The 17,911-nt window shown below is 41.1% G+C and overlaps 1 protein-coding gene across 4 annotated transcripts in view; it reads left to right on the forward strand.

Moving 5' to 3' along the window:
• Positions 1–17,182: 17,182 nt before the first annotated feature.
• The window catches only part of PRDM10 (PR/SET domain 10), a 94,970-nt gene continuing 94,241 nt past the window's right edge, over positions 17,183–17,911 (forward strand). For 3 of the 4 annotated variants that reach the window (XM_029957182.1, XM_029957184.1, XM_029957183.1), the window contains exon 1: positions 17,184–17,340. The gene's annotated coding sequence lies outside the window, so the exon portion shown is untranslated. Of the gene's footprint in view, positions 17,341–17,911 lie in introns of all 4 variants that reach the window. The other variant, XM_029957181.1, reaches the window with a different exon arrangement.

Raw genomic sequence — 17,911 nt, forward strand, 5'->3', positions numbered from 1 at the left:
TGGGGCCCCCTGCAAGGTTTAGCAAGCTGTAGAGCACTGTACAAAAAGAGGGGTTTAACTCAAAATAGAAATTGCCCTGTATTGATTTTTTTAAATTAAGCTTTAAGCAAACCAAAAAAGGAGTTCTGAATGTTCTAGTGCTGAAAATTCTTAGAAAGTATTTTCTTTAATGTTTTCTGGGAGCTGTCTTTTTGGAAACTGGTCCTTCGCATCTTCTTAGCCTCTTCGACTAAAGTCCCCACCCCTACCCCCCATTCTGCCACCCAATACTGCTGCTCCCACCACTGGCTCAGAATCTGCACTTGTCTTTCTCTTCTATCCACTGTTGTGTTCTGTTATTTTTCTCCTTCTCTGTGCAGCCAGAAGTTAAGCAAATTCATAAACAGGAGGGAAAAGTTGGCAAAAGGCCACAGCTTGTTTAAAGCAATCTACGTTTATTTTTTTAAGTTTTTATTTATTTATTTGGAGAGACAGATCCTGAGCGGGCGCCAGAGAGTTGGGAAGGAGCAGAGAGAGAGGGAGAAAGAGAGACACAGGGCCTGAACTCATGAACTGCGTGATCATGAACTGAGCTGAAATCAGAGTCAGATGCCTAACAGGTGTCCCCAAACAATCTATTTTTAATACAGCTCTCGTCTTCTACCTTGAAAGTAACCTTCACTAATAAATAACTAGCAATACAGCTACTCTAATAGTTTAGCCACAAGTGAAAGCTTACCTGGGCATTGCTCCTTTACACCGCTTTGGAACAAAAGGTGTGATCAGAGAAAAGAGGTCTTAGATCACCATTTGTATTTCCTGTTCTTAGTGAGGAGTGCAGAGAGGATCATATGTAACCTTGGCAAGGCAGCAGACCACAGGCAACACAGTAAAGCAGGTCCAGTGTGTCTGGAGCAGAGTTCTCAACCCCTGGGACTCCAGAAAATCCTTTTTAATAATTGATGCATCTCATACATCTCATTTCTGTGTAGTAGGCTCTCCATGCCTACCTATTTTTCTAGGGTGTTTCCTATGATTATTGTTACTATTTAGGAAAACTACTAATTTGTATTTAATTAGTAGAACCGTGGTTTGTGAGCATAATTAGTTCTGGATACACGATTGTAAGCCAAAGCACTTGGATTTCAAAGCTAATTTCAAGAACCATTGGCTTATTTGTGATCATCGACGTTCAGTGTCACGTACTACTTGTATTGCAAGACATTGCTCATTTAGCAAGTTAAAATTTATTAGAAATGTTTGCTCGTCTTACAGAACATTTGCAGAACAAATTACTCGGAATCCAAGATTTTCTGTATTTTGCATCCGGTCACTATTTCAAACTCTCATATAGACTTGATTGGATATCAACACATCTCCTTTGGATTTCTGCACATAATGCTGATTTTGTTTTTTCCCTTCCAAGAATTCTCTCCTGTTTCTGTTTCATATTTTAGTGCATTGGTTTGAACTTCCAGGGCAGTGTTAAATCATTGCATAACTGTGGCATTGTTGTTATCTCCTTTTAATGGAAATGGTTCAGTCAATTATCATGAGTTGGGTACTGTAGTGGGTTGAATTGTGTCCCCCTAAAAAGATATGTTAAAGTTAGAGCCTTTGGTATCTGTGAATGGGACCTCATTTGGAAGTTGTCTCTGCAGATGTAACCAAGTTAAGGTGAGGTCATATTGGATTAGGGTGGACCCTAAATCCAGTGATTGTTGTCTTTATAAGGAAAGGGAGATTTGGAGACACAAACCAACACACAGAAGGAAGACAGCCACACTAAGGTAGAGGCAGATATTGGAGGGATATCACTATGAGCCAAAGTACACTACGGATTGCTGGCTACCATCAGAACCTCAGAAGAGGACAGGAAGGATTCTTCCCCAGAGCTTTAGGAAGAAACATAACCTTGACAATGCCTTGACTTAGGACTTCTAGTGTCCAGAACTGTGACAGAATAGATGTCTGTTATTTTAAGCCAACTAGTTTATGGTAAACTGTTCCTAGGAAACTAATTGTTTGCAGGTTGTGTGTGTGTGTGTGTGTGTGTGTGTGTGTGTGTGTGTTTAAATAGCTTTTTAAGACGAACACTTCCACTTATCTTTGCTTTTTTTTTTTTTTAATGTTTTTAATTTATTTTTGAGAGACAGAGAGAGACAGTGTGAGCAGGGGAGGGTCAGAGAGAGAGGGAGTTACAGAACCTGAAGACAGGCTCCAGGCTCTGAGCTGTCAGCACAGAGCCCGACATGGGGCTCAAACCCACGAACCATGAGATCATGACCTGAGTCAAAGCCGGAAGCCAGACACTTAACCGACTGAGTCACTCAGGCACCCCTATCTTTGCTTTTTTGTTTTTGTAAGATTTTTGCCCTTGGGGAGTGCCTGGGTGACTCAGTTGGTTAAGTGTCCAACTCTTGATTTCAGTTCAGGTCATGATCTCACAGTTTGTGAGTGTGAGCCCCCCGTCGGGCTCTGTGCTGACAGTGGGGAGCCTGTTTAGGATCTTCTCTCTCCCTCTCTCTTTCAAAGTAAATAAATAAATTTTAAGAAAAGATTTTTACTTTTTAAGTAATCTCTACAACCACCACAGACTCAAATTCACAACCTTGGGATCAAGAGTTGCAGCCAGGCATCCCTCTTTTATTATGATATTTTAGAAAATTGGGGCACCTGAGTGGCTCAGTCGCTTGAGCCTCTGACTTCAGCTCAGGCTCAGGTCATGATCTCCCAATCTGTGAGTTCAAGCCCTGCGTCAGTCTTACCACTTTCAGCACATAGCCTGCTTGGATCTTTTGTCCCCCTCTCTGTCCCTCCCTCACTCATGGTCTCTGTCTCAAAATTAAATAAAACATTCAAAAAAATAGAAAAGCAATGAGTACTCTTATCTATTGAATACTCACAAAATATATATTTTCCAAATATCTTTATATATTCATATGCATATAGATGGTTCTATATAAATCCATAAATGAAGATAGGATATATCTTGGATTTTATGTTTTTCAATTTTATTATTTTTAATATATATATTTTTAATATTTATTTATTTTTGAGAAAGAGAGAGTTAGAGAGAGAGAAAGCAGGGGAGGGGCAGAGAGAGAGGGAGAGAGAGGATCCAAAGCAGGCTCTGCATTGACAGCAGAGAACCTAATGCGGGGTTCAAACTCATGAACTGAAATCATGATCTGAGGTGAAGTTAAATGCTTAACTGACTGAACCACCCAGGTCCTGGATTTTATGTTTTTTATATATATTTTTTTGTTTTGTTTTTTACTGGGCACTTTCTTCTCCTCTCCTCCTGCCCCTCCATGTACATCACCCCAGCCCACAAACCTAGGTAATTGTTGACTATTTTTTCTCCATGCTCAACAATACACACAACACGTATGTCATACGTATATTCACAAAGTATGGATATCTGCACATACATATATGAACATAAATATACAGGGGCATTCTCATTATTTGGTTTCCAAAAATGAAACATTATACATGAGATGGTCAGCTATATGTGTCAACCTGGTTATTCCAACAAACACTAACCTAGGTATTACTGTAAGAGTATTTTGTAGGTGTCATTAAAATCCATAATCAGTGATGTTAAGTAATATCCTAGCTAATCTGGGAGTGCCTTATCCAATAAGTTGAAAGGCCACAAGAACAGAACTGGGACTTCCAGGAAAAAGAAGAAATTCTACCTGTGGAGGGCAGAGAGTTCCAGTCTGCTTTTCCTAACCACATGTCCAACGGAATTTGGAATTGCCTAGCCAGCCCCCAGAGCTGTATATGCCAATTCCTCCAATAAATCTGTTAATATATGTCCTTACTGGTTTTGCTTCTCTAGTTGAGACCTAATACAACATACTTTCTTCATTTTGCCTCTTTAATTCACTTCCAGCCCACTGATATGGCTATAGTTCATTCTCTTTAGTCACTGCATCCTGTTCTCTGATGTGAATGTCACTATTATTTGACTGTTTCCAATTTTATGTCATTATGAAAAATGCTGCATTAAACACCCTTATGTGGGTGATTTTCTTTCTTCTAGATTCTCAGAATGGGGACTGCTGAGTTGTATAATTATATAGGATCTGCTATAATATGTATATATATATGAATTTAATTTTAATTGATGTTACTACCTTGCCTTCCAGAAAGATTGGAACAATTCATAATGCCACTAACATTATATAAAAGCACTCTAACAATAGATGCTATTGTTAATTTTCTTATTAATATAAAGTCGTATCTAGGGGGTCTGGCTGGCTCAGTAGAGCATGTGACTCATGATCATACAGTTGTGACTTTGAGCCCCTCATTGAGCATAGATTATTTTAAAAATGTGAATCTGGGGGCACCTGGGTGGCTCAGTCTGTTAAGTGTCCAATTTTGGCTCAGGTCATGATCTCACGATTCGATTCGATTTGTGAGGCTGAGCCCTGCGTGGGGCTCTGTGCTGACAGCTTAGAGCCTGGAGCCTGCTTCAGATTCTGTGTCTCCCTTTCTCTCTGCCCCTCCTCTGCTCATGCTCTGTCTCTCTCACTCAAAAATAAATAAACATTAAAATTTTTAAAAAGTGATATATAATAATTTAATTTTCATTTCCCTGATACTTAAAGTTTGAGCATTAAAAAAAAATTTTTTAGGGCTTTATTTTATTGTTGAGAGATGGAGAGAGACCTAGCACGAGGAAGGGAGGGGCAGAGAGAGAAGGAGACACAGAATCAGAAGCAGGCTCCAGGCTCTGAGCTGCAGCACAGAGCCCAACGAGGAGCTCGAACCCACAGACCGTGAAGATTATAACCTGAGCTGAAGTCGGACACCCAACTGACTGAGCCACCCAGGTGCCCCTGAGCATCTTTTAATATTAATATGGTTTGGAGCGTTTGGATTTGCTCTTCCTTGATAGTTTCTTATTACCCTTTGTCTAATTTACTAATGGGCTGTTTACCTCATTTTATAAACTTATAAGAAATTGCTCTTTGTTTTCTGTATAGCAAAAATTTTGATGTGTTGGTTATTGATTTTGTTTATGGAATATATAACCAAATTTTTTATTTACAAGAATATAAAATATACATATTATCTTCATTTTAGATTTTTTTCCATTACAGTTTCTTGGTTTCAAATCTTGAAGAAGTTCACTGATGTTACCAGAAGAGATGGTACATATAGTATTCTAGATTATCTTAGAAGATTTTATTTTTATTTAGATCTCTTGGTAATTTTGACATCTGAAAAACCTGAGAGTTTGGTAAATCTTAATCATATTGAAAACAGATGGAGACTCTGTTCTCAATTCTCCTTAGCAGTTTCTTAACCAATTAAAAATTTTTCTTGAATTATTATAGTTTTCAGAAACTCAAAAAATAATCTTAACATTTCTATTGAGGTGTAATTGACATACATTAAATGCACATGGTGGGGCGCCTGGGTGTTCAGTTGGTTAAGCATTCGACTTCAGTTCAGGTTATGATCTCACAGTTCATGTGTTCAAGCCCCACTTTGGGTGGGCTCGAGTGCTACTTTGGGTGAGCATGAGCCCTGCTTCGGGAAAGCCCCGTTTCTCTCTCCCTCTCTCTCTCTCTCTCTCTCTCTCTCTCTCTGTCTCTTCCTCTCACTCACCTGTGCCCTCTCTCTCTGAAAAAACAAAAAACAAACCATAAATAAAATAAAAAAAATAAAATGCATGTAGTTAGAGACACCTGGATGGCTCAGTTAGTAGAGCATGTGACTCTTGATCTTGGGGTTGTGAGTTTGAGCCCCACATAGAACTTATTTAAAAATAAATAAATAAACAAACAAACATAAAATGTACATGTTTAAAGTAGGCAACTTAATAAGCTTTGCAATTTGTATATATCCATGAATCTATCATAACAGTTAAGAAAGTGAACATACTCGGGGCGCCTGGGTGGCTTAGTCGGTTAAGCGGCCGGCTTTGGCTCAGGTCATGATCTCACAGTTCGCGGGTTCCAGCCCCATGTCGGGCTCTGTGCTGACAGCTGGCTCAGAGCCTGGAGCTTGCTTCAGATTCTGTGTCTCCCTCTCTCTCTGACCCTCCCCTGCTCACACTGTCTCTCTCTGTCTCTCAAAAATAAATAAAAGACATAAAAAAAAAAAAGAAAGTGAACATACTCATCATTTTCTGAAGTTTTTTTTTTTAAGTTTATTTATTTACTTTGAGAGAGAGAGAGAAAGAGACTATGAGTGGGGAGAGGCAGAGAGAGAGGGAGAGAGAATATTAAGCATGCTCCATGAACTGTGAGCCTGATTTGGGGCTAAATCTCAAAAACTGTGAAATCATTGGGCACTAAGGGATCCAGGGGCCCCCTCCCTTTATTTTTTAAGTAGGCTCCATGCCCAATCTAGGGCTTGAACTCATGATCCTGAGGTCAAGGGTTGCATGCTCTACCAAGCCAGCCAGATTCCCCCAAAGTTTCCTTTTGAACCTTTGCAATCACTCCCCATGCCTCCCCAACTTCTTACACCCCAGACAATCACTGATCTGCTTCCTATCACTACTGATTAGTGTTTTCTAGAATCTTATACAAATGCAATCATGAAAAATGTATTCTCTCTCCTTTTTGGTTTGGCTTATTTGGCAAATAATTGGCATAGTTACTTTGAGATTGATTTATGCTTTTGCATGTTTATAGTTTTGCATAGTTTCTCTCTCTCTCTCTCTCTCTCTCTCTTTCTTTCTGAGTAGCACTCCATTGTATAGATATACCACAAAACATTTATCCATTCATCGGTTAATGGACATTCCATTCAGTGTTGATTCTCATATGTACAGCATTGTTTGAAAGTTGAGAGTAGACTTTTCCACACACTTTACATTAGTGTTTATTACCTGTATAGGTTCTTGCATATATAATAAACAGTGTGTTTGGAGAGAAGAATTTTCCACCCTTGGAGATATATAGAGTATCTGTGTCTCTTCTATCTGGATGTTGTAATATATATTTTTTAAAATTTTTTTAAACTTTTATTTATTTTTGAGAGACAGAGAGAGACAAAGCATGAAGGGGGGAGGAGCAGAGAGAGAGAGGGGGAGACACAGAATCTGAAGCAGGCTCCAGGCCCTGAGCTGTCAGCACAGAGCCTGATGTGGGGCTTGAACCTCTGGACCGTGAGATCATGACCTGAGCCGAAGTTGGACGCTTAACCAACTGAGCCACCCAGGCGCCCTAGGGATGTTGTAATATTTAATGAGGTATAGCTTCTGCTGAAGATTTTTGTACATTCACTGTATTAAAGTTTTTTTTTGAAATGTTTATTTTTGAGAGAGAGACAGACAGACAGACAGAGCATGAGTGGGGGAGGGGCAGAGAGAGTGGGAGACACAGAATTCAAAGCAAACTCCAGGCTCTGAGCTGTCAGCACAGAGCCCAGTGTGAGGCTTGAAGCCACAAACCTCGAGATCATGACCTGAGCTGAAGTTGGGTGCTTAACCTACTGAGCCATCCAGGTGCCCCACATGCATTGTAATTAGAAGGCATCTTCCAAACATGAATTTTCACTTGCTATTGAATGTTTTTTCATCTTCTTTACATGTATAGGATTTATCTGCTAGTATGATTTTTCTAGTGTCTAATGAGGCTCAACTTCTGAAAAAAAAACTTGCTCATACCTATTACAGTCATAAGGTTTCTCTTTTGTATAGATTATTTGATGAATAACGATGTTTTTCTTTTTGGCTGAAGATTTCCCATATTTATTACATTCATAGAGTTTCTTTCCAGTAGGAGTGTTTTGATCTTTAATGCAGTATTATTTCTACCTAAATGCCCTTCCACATCGATTATATTCAGGGGTTGCTTTCCAGGACAAATTTTCTCATGCTCTGTGAGGTTTGCTTCACTACTGAAGGCTTTCTCACGTTCTTTATATGCATGGGGTTTCGTTCCGGTACTTGCTTGGTGTCTAATGAGTCTTGGCATTTGAAGAGAAGCTTTTCCACATTTATAAGGCTTGTCATTAGAATGATGAGTATGAAGTTTTTCTATTACAGCGGAACACTTTTTCACATTTACCACTTTTATATGATTTCCTCCTTTATAGATTCTTAAATAGAATGAGGATGAGGTTCGAGAAAACACTTGAGGTTGGTTAAGCATCCAAATTTGGCTCAGGTCATGAGCTCACAGTTAGTTAGTTTGAGCCCCACATCGGGCTCTGTGCTTACAGCTTGGAGCCTGGAGCCTGCTTCCGATCTGTGTCTCCCTCTCTCTCTACTGCTCCACTGATCTCTCTCTCAAAAATAAACATTAAAAAAATGTTTTAAGTAAACAATTGAAAAAAGAGAGAACACTTGACTACATTCAGCACAGACATGAATGCACGCTCTTGAGTTTGCATTTTCTCGCAATTTCTGAGGTATTGCTTCAGGCTAAAGGTTTCCCACATTCATTACATTCATGATTTTTTTATGCATAAGGAGATTTGAGTTGGCTGGAGGCTTTCCAATATATCTTATATGCTATAGTTTCTCTTTTGGATTAATTCTCAGATATCTGTGGACATTATATTTCTCTCTCTCTTTTTTTCTAATTGATTTTTTAATGATTTTTGAGAGACAGCGAGAGCATGAGTTGGAGCAGAGAGAGATGGAGACATAGAATCTGAAGCAGGCTCCAGGCTCTGAGCTGTCAGCACAGAGCCCGAGGTGGGTCTTGAACTCAAGAACCACGCGAGATGATGACATGAGCCGAAGTCGGACGCTTAACCAACTGTGCCACCCTGGTGCTCCGACATTATTTTCTGAGAGAAGACTTTTCTTACAATGATTACCCTAAAATGAGATTACTACAAATAAGATGAACCATAGCATGCTCACTATATTTATAATTCTTGCTTACATAGCTTCCCTCATATCAAAATCCAAGTTATGACCCCAAAGGTTTTCAAACTGAGTCACATCCATAAAGGTGTTTTCTTGAAATAAGTATTTGATGGAAAGTACTTTTCCATTTTATACATTTTCTGCTTTTTACCTTGACTGTATTATAGGGAAAAAGATGCCACTTGACTTAAAGTTTTCATACGGCTTCCTTTTCTGCTTATTAAACTTTCCAGCTTCTTCTGGACATTACCTTCTTTCCAATTCTTTCTCAACATCCAAGACTTTGGCTGTTTGAACTGAAGATAATATCTAATTTTGTGACTTAAGATCTCTAGGAGTCTGGGGCACCTGGCTGGTATTCTTGATCTCAGGAACTGTGAGTTCGAGCCCCATGTTCAGTGTCGAGATTACTTAAACAAATAAAACTTAAAAAAAAAAAAGCTCTCCAGGAGTCTGGACCACAAACAAAAGTAAATGATCCATAATAGCAAGTTCTTTTGCAGTCATCTATTTTTTGGGGGAAGATTTTAATTTTTTAAGTAATCTTTACACCTAATGTGGGACTTAAACTCACAACTCTGAGAGGGTTGCACGTTCCAGCAACTAAGCCACCCTTATATTTTTAAGTTAATTTTATTTTCTTCTACATAGTAAGTATATTTAATTTTATATAAAAATAACATGTAAAAATATTCATCTGTTCAGGTCCTTAGACTTTTCTTTTCACATTCAAAAAACAAACAAAAACAAACCCAAAACTGTTGTTATCTCATAAGTGCTCAAAATCCCTGCAATCCAGGTTCAGTACCTACCCCACTCCAACACACACAACTTTGTACCCATAAAGCTTCTTGCTCCCTTAAGTACCATAAACTAGGTGCTTAAAACAGTAGAAATTTATGGGGCACCTGGTTGACTCAGTCAGTGGAACATGCAACCCTTGATCTAGGGGTTATGGGTTTTAGTCCCATGTATGGTGTAGAGATCACTTAAAAATAAAACCTTTTTTCCCCCAAGTTTATTTATTTATTTTGAGAGAGAAAGGGAGAGAGGACATGCATGAGTGGGGTAAGGGCAGAGAGAGAGAGAGAGAGAGAGAGAGAGAGAGAGAGAGAGAGAGAGAGAGAATCTCACACAGGCTCAGCACTGACATCATAAAGCTCGATGTGGGGCTTAAACTCACAACCCATGAGATCATGACCTAACCCAAAATCAAGAGTCAGACACTTAATGGACTGAGCCACCCCGGTACCCCTAAAAATAAAATCTTTATAAAAAAATAAAGGGGCATTGGGGTGGCTCAGTCTTTTTGGCCCTTTTTATAAGAATACCAATTATGTCAGGGCCCAACCTATTTAGTATGACATTATCTTAATTATTTGTATCTGTAAAGATCCTATTCCAAACAACTCAACCGCAAGCTCCAGATATGAACTTTGGAGCTCACTATCCAATGCAGTATACATGTCAAATACCCAGTTATACTCATAGTCACCCCACACTTGAACCCTGTTAGGTTTCTTTCTGAATGACCTCTATCTATATGTGACACTCTGAAAACCTCTGTCACAAACTTTTTGATCCTTTCTCTGCAGCCCACCCAGTTCCAGTATCAGCCATCCCCTTTTGTCCTAGTGCAGACGTGAAGCCACATGACTGGCCTTTTGGGGGTTGTGGGGGGGGAGCTATTATCTTGTTTTGTTATTTTGAAATTATAAAAAAGTTGCAAAAATAGTACAAGAATTACCATATATCTGTCATGCAGTTTCTCCGTATGTTAACATTTTAACCATATGTACATGGAATTTTTATTCTTTTGCCGAACTGTTTGAAAATAAATTGCAGGTACATTTTCCCTTCACTTGGTGTATATTTCCTAAAGTAAGAATATACTTTTATATATCCACAATACAATGCTCAAAACCAAGAAATTCACATTTATACAATATTATTATCTTATCTACAGATTTTGTTCCAATGAGACCAGTTCTCAAAAAATGTTCTCAAAAAATGTTTTTCCTGGTCCAGGATCAAAATCAAGGCATTTAGCTGTTGTGTCTTCTTAGTCTCCTTTAGTTTGGAACAGTCTCTCAGGCTTTGTTGCTCATGATGTTAAATTTTTGTTGCTGTTGTTTGTAGTTTCTAGGGGCACCCAGGTGGCTCAGTCGGTTAGGCATCTGACTCTTGATTTTGACTCAGGTCATGAACTCACAGTTTGTGAGGGGATTCTCCGTCTCCCTCTCTCTCTGCCTCTCTCCTGTTAGTTCTCTCTCTCTCTGTCTTTCTCAAAATAAATAAGTAAACATTTAAAAATAAATAAACACATAAAAAAATATGTTAAAAAAAAATAAAGTAAGCTCTATGCCCAATGTAGGGCTTGAACTCATGACCCTGAGTCAGCAAGCCAAGTGCCTCATGACATTAACATTTTTTAATGATATTAACATTTAAAAAATATTTTATTTATTTTTTAATGTTTATTTAGTTTTTTGAGAGAGAGAGAGAGCATAAGCAGGGGAGGAACAGAGAGAGAGAGGAAGACACACAATGTGAAGCAGGCTCTAGGCTCCGAGTTGTCAGTACAGAGCCTGAAGCGGGGCTCGAACTCACAACCTGTGAGATCATGACCTGAACTGAAGTCCTATGCTCAACCGACTGAGCCACCCAGGCGTCCCAATGACATTAACATTTTTAAGGTGAGTACAGGTTAGTTATCTTGTAGAATATCCCTCAATTTGGGTTTATTGTTTTCCTTACAATTAGGTTTAGGTTATTAATTTTGGGCTGCCATATTGCAGAAGTGAAGTTGTATCCTTCTCAGTGCATCATAGGCAGAGGAACATAGTCTCTATTGTCCTATTCCTGAAGATAATAACTTTGATCACAATGATGTTATCTGCCAAATTTCTCCACTGTAAAGTTATCTTTTTCCTTGTAATTAATAAGTATCCTTTGTGGCAATATTTAAAGACTGTGTTGACATTAAACCATCAAATTTTCACCTGTTGATTTCAGCATATGCTAAAAATTGTTGTTTAAAAACCTTTAATAATTATTTCAGTTGCTGTCAAGTGATAGTTTTTCTTTTCCAGTGTTCCTTTTTTGTTTATTCTTTTGCCCTCCTCTATAATGATGAGCTTTCCCTTTTCACTCACTGACTTTGTTGTTAACCTTTATCAACTCCTCACTCTTGCCAGTTCTGTGATGCATTAAAAAAAGTCTTTTTTAAAAAGCATATACAGCATTTTAATTGTTTTTATTGACCTAGTTTATTTGCTATATTATTGGCAACAGGTGCCAATCATCACCTCTGATTATTTCTTCAGGTAACTCCCACCATGTTTCCCAACCCTCCCTTGAAATTGCTATTTGGCAAGTTACAAGCTACTTCCACTTCCATCTTTCCAGTCCCACAGGTTATCTGTCTTTATCTTTCCTTACCACCAGCAATATTAGCTGCAGCTGACTACTACATTCTTCTAGAGACACTTCCTTTCCACAGTTTTGCAGACACCCTCCTCTCTTGTTCTCCTCCTGTTTTACTGCCCTTCACAGTTTCTTTTGTTGAATCTCCTCCTATCCTTCATCTCTAAATTCAGCAGCTCCCAACAACTTAGTCCCAGACATTCTGTGTTCTCTACATACACTCCCTTCTTCACCTAAGCCTTATAAAATGACCTATCTATCTAATTAGACTTCATGTAAACTTACAGACTTAATTTTTTAAAGTAGACTCTATGCTAATGTTGGGCTTGAACTCACAACCCCGAGATCGGTAGTCGCATGTTCCACTGACTGAGCCAGCCAGGTGCCCCAACCTTATGTATTTAAAAACATTTTTTTTAATGTTTTATTTATTTCTGATAGAGAGTGTGAGTGGGGTAGGGCTAGAGAGAGTGGGCAACAGAAGATCTGAAGTGGGCTCTGTGCTGACAGCAACAAGCCCGATATGGGGCTTGAACTCACAAACTGTGACATCATGACCCCAGCCGGTTGGATGATCAACCAATTGAGCCACCCAGATGCCTCTAATGTTATATATTTAAATACAATTTATAGTCTGAGGAATCTTCAAATTGTGTCATAGCATTGATCTCTCCTTGAATTCCAACTGTCAATACATTATGACCAGTTGGATTTTTAAAATATATACTTCAAAGATAATGTGACCACAAGGGAACACTTGATTTTTTGACTATTTCTCTCCCATTCTTCCCAATTTCTGTGAAGCTATCAACATTTATTTGGTCATTCAAGTCTTTATTTTTCTTTCTTTTTTTTAAGTTTCAATTTTTCAAGTCATTCACTTCTTTTTAATGTTTGAGGGAGGGTGGGGGAGGGACACAGAGAGGGAGACAGAGGATCTGAAGCCAGGCTCTGCACTGACAGCAGGGAGCCCGATGCAGGGCTCAAACCCATGAGCCAGGAGATCATGACTTGATGACCTGAGCTGAAGTTGAGGCTTAATCGACTGAGCCACCCAGGCACCCCTTTTCAAGTCATTCTTAATCCTTCATCTTGTCTGTTTCATTATCTTACCTATTTGCAAGTTCTGTGGCTTTACTTCTAAACTATATTTCGTGTCCACAAACTTCTCCCATCTACACTGCTTCTGCTTTAGTCAAGTTCACCAGCATTTCTTGCTTAGAGTATATTGCAACAGACACCTAACTATCCTCCTTGTCTCTTATTTCTTGCCCTCTCACCAATAAGATAAGCTCCTGAGACCACCAGAATTATCCTACAAATTTTTTAAAAAGTTATACCACTCCTGAAAACCTCCAACTATAAACTGCACTTAGCATACAATAACAATGCCCATAATACAGCATTTGAAGCCTTGTATGATGTGCCTGGCTCTTGCTATCTCAAGTTTTCTTATATCACTGTACTCTCCTTGTCTTGGATTCCAGCCACCTGGCTTTCTTATTGTTTTCAGTGTGTTAGAGTGAAAGCTCCATAAATGCAGGAATTTTTGTGTTGAGTTTTTCCTTTTGTTTATAGTGTTGACAAATCCCAAAGCAGCTAGGACAGTTGCTGGCATGTCATAAGCATTCAATGAATACTAATTCAGTGGGAGAATGAATGAATATGTGCACACCATGCCTTTCCCCCCCCTCTCATGTTTTTACATTTGCCATTTTCTCAGACTGGAATGTTCTCCAAGATCTTAGCAAGGCTGGCTTTTGTTTCCTTCCTCCAAGTTTTTATTTAAATTCTAGTTAGTTAACATACAGTGCAATATAAGTTTCAGATGTAGGATTCAGTGATTCTTCACTTACATACAAAATCCAGTGTTCATCACTACATGTGCCCTCCTTAATATGTATCACCGTTTAGCCCAACCTCCCTCCCAACTCCCTTCTAGCAATCCTAAAGCCCTCAGCGTGTTCTCTGTAGTTAAGAGTCTTTTTTATGGCTTGCCTCTCTTATTCCCCTATATTCATCTGCTGGGTTTCTTTTTGTTTTTTTTAACTTTTTAATGTTTTATATTTTTGAGACAGAGAGAGACAACATGAGCAGGGGAGGGTTAGAGAGAGAGGTAGACACAGAATCCAAAGACAGTCTCCAGGCTCTGAGCTAGCTGTCAGCACAGAGCCTGACTCAGGGCTCAAACCCACAAACTGCAAGATCATGACCAGAACCGAAGCCAATGCTCAACCGACTGAGCCACCCAGGCGCCCCTCATCTGTTATGTTTCTTAAGTTCCATGTAAAAGTGAAATAATATGGTATTTGTTTTTCTCTGACAAACTTATTTTGCTTAGCATAATACTCCCTAACTTCATCCATGTCATTGCAAATGGCAAGATTTTCTTTTATATGGCTGAGTAATATTTTATTGCAACTATATACATCACTTCTTCTTTATCCATTCATCAGTCAATGGACATTTGGGCTCTTTCCATAATTTGGCTATTACGGATAGTGCTGCTATAAACATTGGGATGCATGTACCTCTTTGAATCTGTATTTTTGTATCCTTTGGGTCAATACCTAGTAGTGCAATTGCTGGATCATAGGGTAGTTCTATTTCTATCTTTTTGAGGAACCTCCTTACTGTTTTCCAGAGTGGGTTCTCAGTTTGCATTCCCTCCAACAATGTAAGAAGATTACCCTTTCTCCACATCCTTGTCAATATCTGCTCTTTCTTGTGTTAATTTTAATGGCTGGCTCCTCCCTTTCCTCCCATCTTTCTAGTCTTCAGCAGTATCTTAGAAAAGACCTCTTTGACACTCTATTTAAATTGCCAGCATTTCCCTCCTCTTTGCTTTTTCTTGCTTTAGTTTCCTCACAGCACTTATCATCGCCTAGACTTGTTAATTTTCTTCTGATGCCTCTGCTATATAGAATACATATTCAATAAACACTTATATGCTAAAAGGTGTGAATTTTATTGAGTGTAAATTAAAAATTAAAAATTTATATGAAATGCAGAGTCCTGAGTTTCCCTCAAGGCCTCTGGAATAAAAAATCTCTGGGGTGGGGTCTCCCTGTAATATGTGTGCACTCTAAAGTTTCAGATCATGTCTCCAAGTGCTTGCAGTCCAGATGGCCCCATTCCTCACGGTAACTTCCCCTTTTGGATTCCTTGGTGTCGTTTCTGGTCAGCAGTTTGGGACCATTCTAATCCATCAGGGGGCATATGATGTCAAAACTCAAAATGGGGAAAGTTTTCTCTAGGTCAAGGGATAGAAGAGTGGACCTGTCCAGCCTCTGGCATTGTCTGCTTACAGCAGTAAAGGGCAACACTGGAGTGACTCTCTTAACCAATATAATCTTTGCTAAGGCAACTGACTGCCATGTGCGTGTAGGTCCAGTGAAGAGTTACTAGTGTCTGCCTCATTAAGCTTTAAATTATGCTTTCTTCTCAATTAAATTCAACAAGTGTTTAAGGATCACCTAAATTCTAAGCCCAGCCTGGCCTCCATCTCTGTGGAGGAACAAGACATGGTCTAGTCATCAAGTTGCTTACAAGGCAACCAACTGTCTTGAAGCTTGAAAAATGGAGTGTTCTATTCTTTCCACCTTGTTTCCAGCTTTTTTTTCCCGTTCTTGTTTTTAATAAATGAAACAGTGAGGAGGACATGGCTGCCTGAATTTTAGATTCCCTTCCCCACCAAAATAGGTGTTTTCTCTTCTCAAGTCTTTTGCTTAGTTGTGCTTTCTTCCCCTTCTTGGTTAGCCAATTAAAGCAGTTCTGTGCATCTTATCATCATTAACACCCTCTATTCCTTTGAGTGCCAGCGTGGGAGGTATTTTTACATGTAAATCTCATTTAGTCTTCAAAACAATGTAGCAGGGTAGATGTCTTGGATGGGAACACTTCCTGAAGGTCCCAAAGTTCAATGTTTTCTCCAGATCTAGTTGCCTTCTTACTCAGGGTGTCTAACGAGGGCTGGGCATCTTGCCCCAAAGCTTGGGCTCATTCCTGTGCACTTGGTTGCCCTTTGGGGAGGCAATTTTAAGGGATGGTAGGATGTGGAAGCCTGAGGTTAAGAAATGATTGAGTTACTGGTTAGTCACTGTTGAATCATACTTCGTGTTTCTGATAATCATTTCCTTTTTCAGACTGGGAAAGGGTAAAGGAGAGATGCAGGGAGAGGGCTCAGGGTTTGGCAAGGACTGAGCACAGACGCAGTCGCGCGGTCAGAGGTGGAGGCGCCAGCAGCGCCAGGAGGAGCGGCGCTCGGCTCGCGCTGCACACCGGGGCCTGGAGTCCAGGGCCCAGGAAGGCTTTTGCCAACCCGTGGAGGCCCGCGCAGCGTTCGGGTTTGCGCTTAGCATCCGTACAGTAGAGCCTCGGCAGGCAGGTCGGCTTCAGGTGCAAAACTGTATGTGGGCGCCAAGCCGGAGCACGCCCGAATGCCGGCAGCGTGCTCCCCCAGCCACATGCCCGAGTGCGGCTTCTCAGGGGCACCAGCCATCTGGGGTGTGAGGGGGGCTGGCTCGGGCCCGACGAGCACTTCATCCCTTCTATCTCCGCCACAGAGGCTGAACACTTCTCCACCTCCGCCACCAAGGGACCCTCAGGGCCGGCTTGACCCTGATTCCTGAGAGTCGGCTTTTCTGATTGGCTTAGAGTACTAACGCAGGCGAGCGCTGCCTGAGACACGCTCTTTGATTGGGTTTTAAATGAACAGCAGAGCACGAAATAAAGAGGCCTTCAGTCATTGGGCCATTGTGTGAATCTCCTTTTGGCTTTCTCTGCTGCCTGAATAAGCGTCTCAGGATCTTCGTCATGAGTCTTAAATCTGGGCCTGTCAGTTCTCCCCAGCGTTACTCGTCTCTAAGCAGGGCATGGGGTTTACAGAGTTCAACCAATCATATAACGTCGAGATCAAGTTGCCAGGCAGGTTATGCTAATAAGGCCCCGCCTTTTATGCTGCTCCCACTCTGCGGCGGGAAGAACCACCTGGAGGTGGCGGGGGGGTTTGATTTCCATCACCCCTAGGGAGAGAGGATCGGGGACCCGCTGATCTTCCAGCTCCCCTCACCCAACGTCGTGTAAGTACCTAAAGGATTAAGGGAACCGGATAAGCCAGCGTCCAGAGTACCCCATCGACTGGGAGGGTGTTTCGTCTTTGCTTAGTCCCACCCAAAATGGCGCCAAGCTCTTTCCGCGTCTCAGAGCCCGGCCGGGGCCAACCGACCGCGGACCCGGGTGGGGGGGGGAAACTGATGGTGGTGGTGGGGGGGAGAAATCCCGGCGGCACCGCCCGATGGTACAGTCCAGCCGGGGCTGGGACAAGGCACCTCACTCGGGGTGGGGGGTCAAACCATCTGTACCTTCTAAGGGGAAAGGGGCAAAACCCCCTAAAGGAGCCCCTCCTGGCGCTGCGTTCAGCGATGGCTTCGGCGCCTCTTGGCCCCTGCCTTTCCCGCGCGCAGCCTCCCCCCTGCGACCCCCGAGTGGCTCGCACGCTCAGCAGGCCGCGCGCACCTCTCCTCCCCTGCCCGCGTTGGTTGGGCCGGGACGGCAGTTGGGCGCCCTGCGCGCTCCTGCGGCGGCGGTTGGGCCGGCGCTAGGGGTGCGGCGGGCGGTCTACGACAGCCCGGTACCCGGGGGGCGGCGCGG

The sequence above is a fragment of the Suricata suricatta genome, chromosome 11 (assembly GCF_006229205.1).
Source record: "Suricata suricatta isolate VVHF042 chromosome 11, meerkat_22Aug2017_6uvM2_HiC, whole genome shotgun sequence".
Taxonomy (NCBI): domain Eukaryota; kingdom Metazoa; phylum Chordata; class Mammalia; order Carnivora; family Herpestidae; genus Suricata; species Suricata suricatta.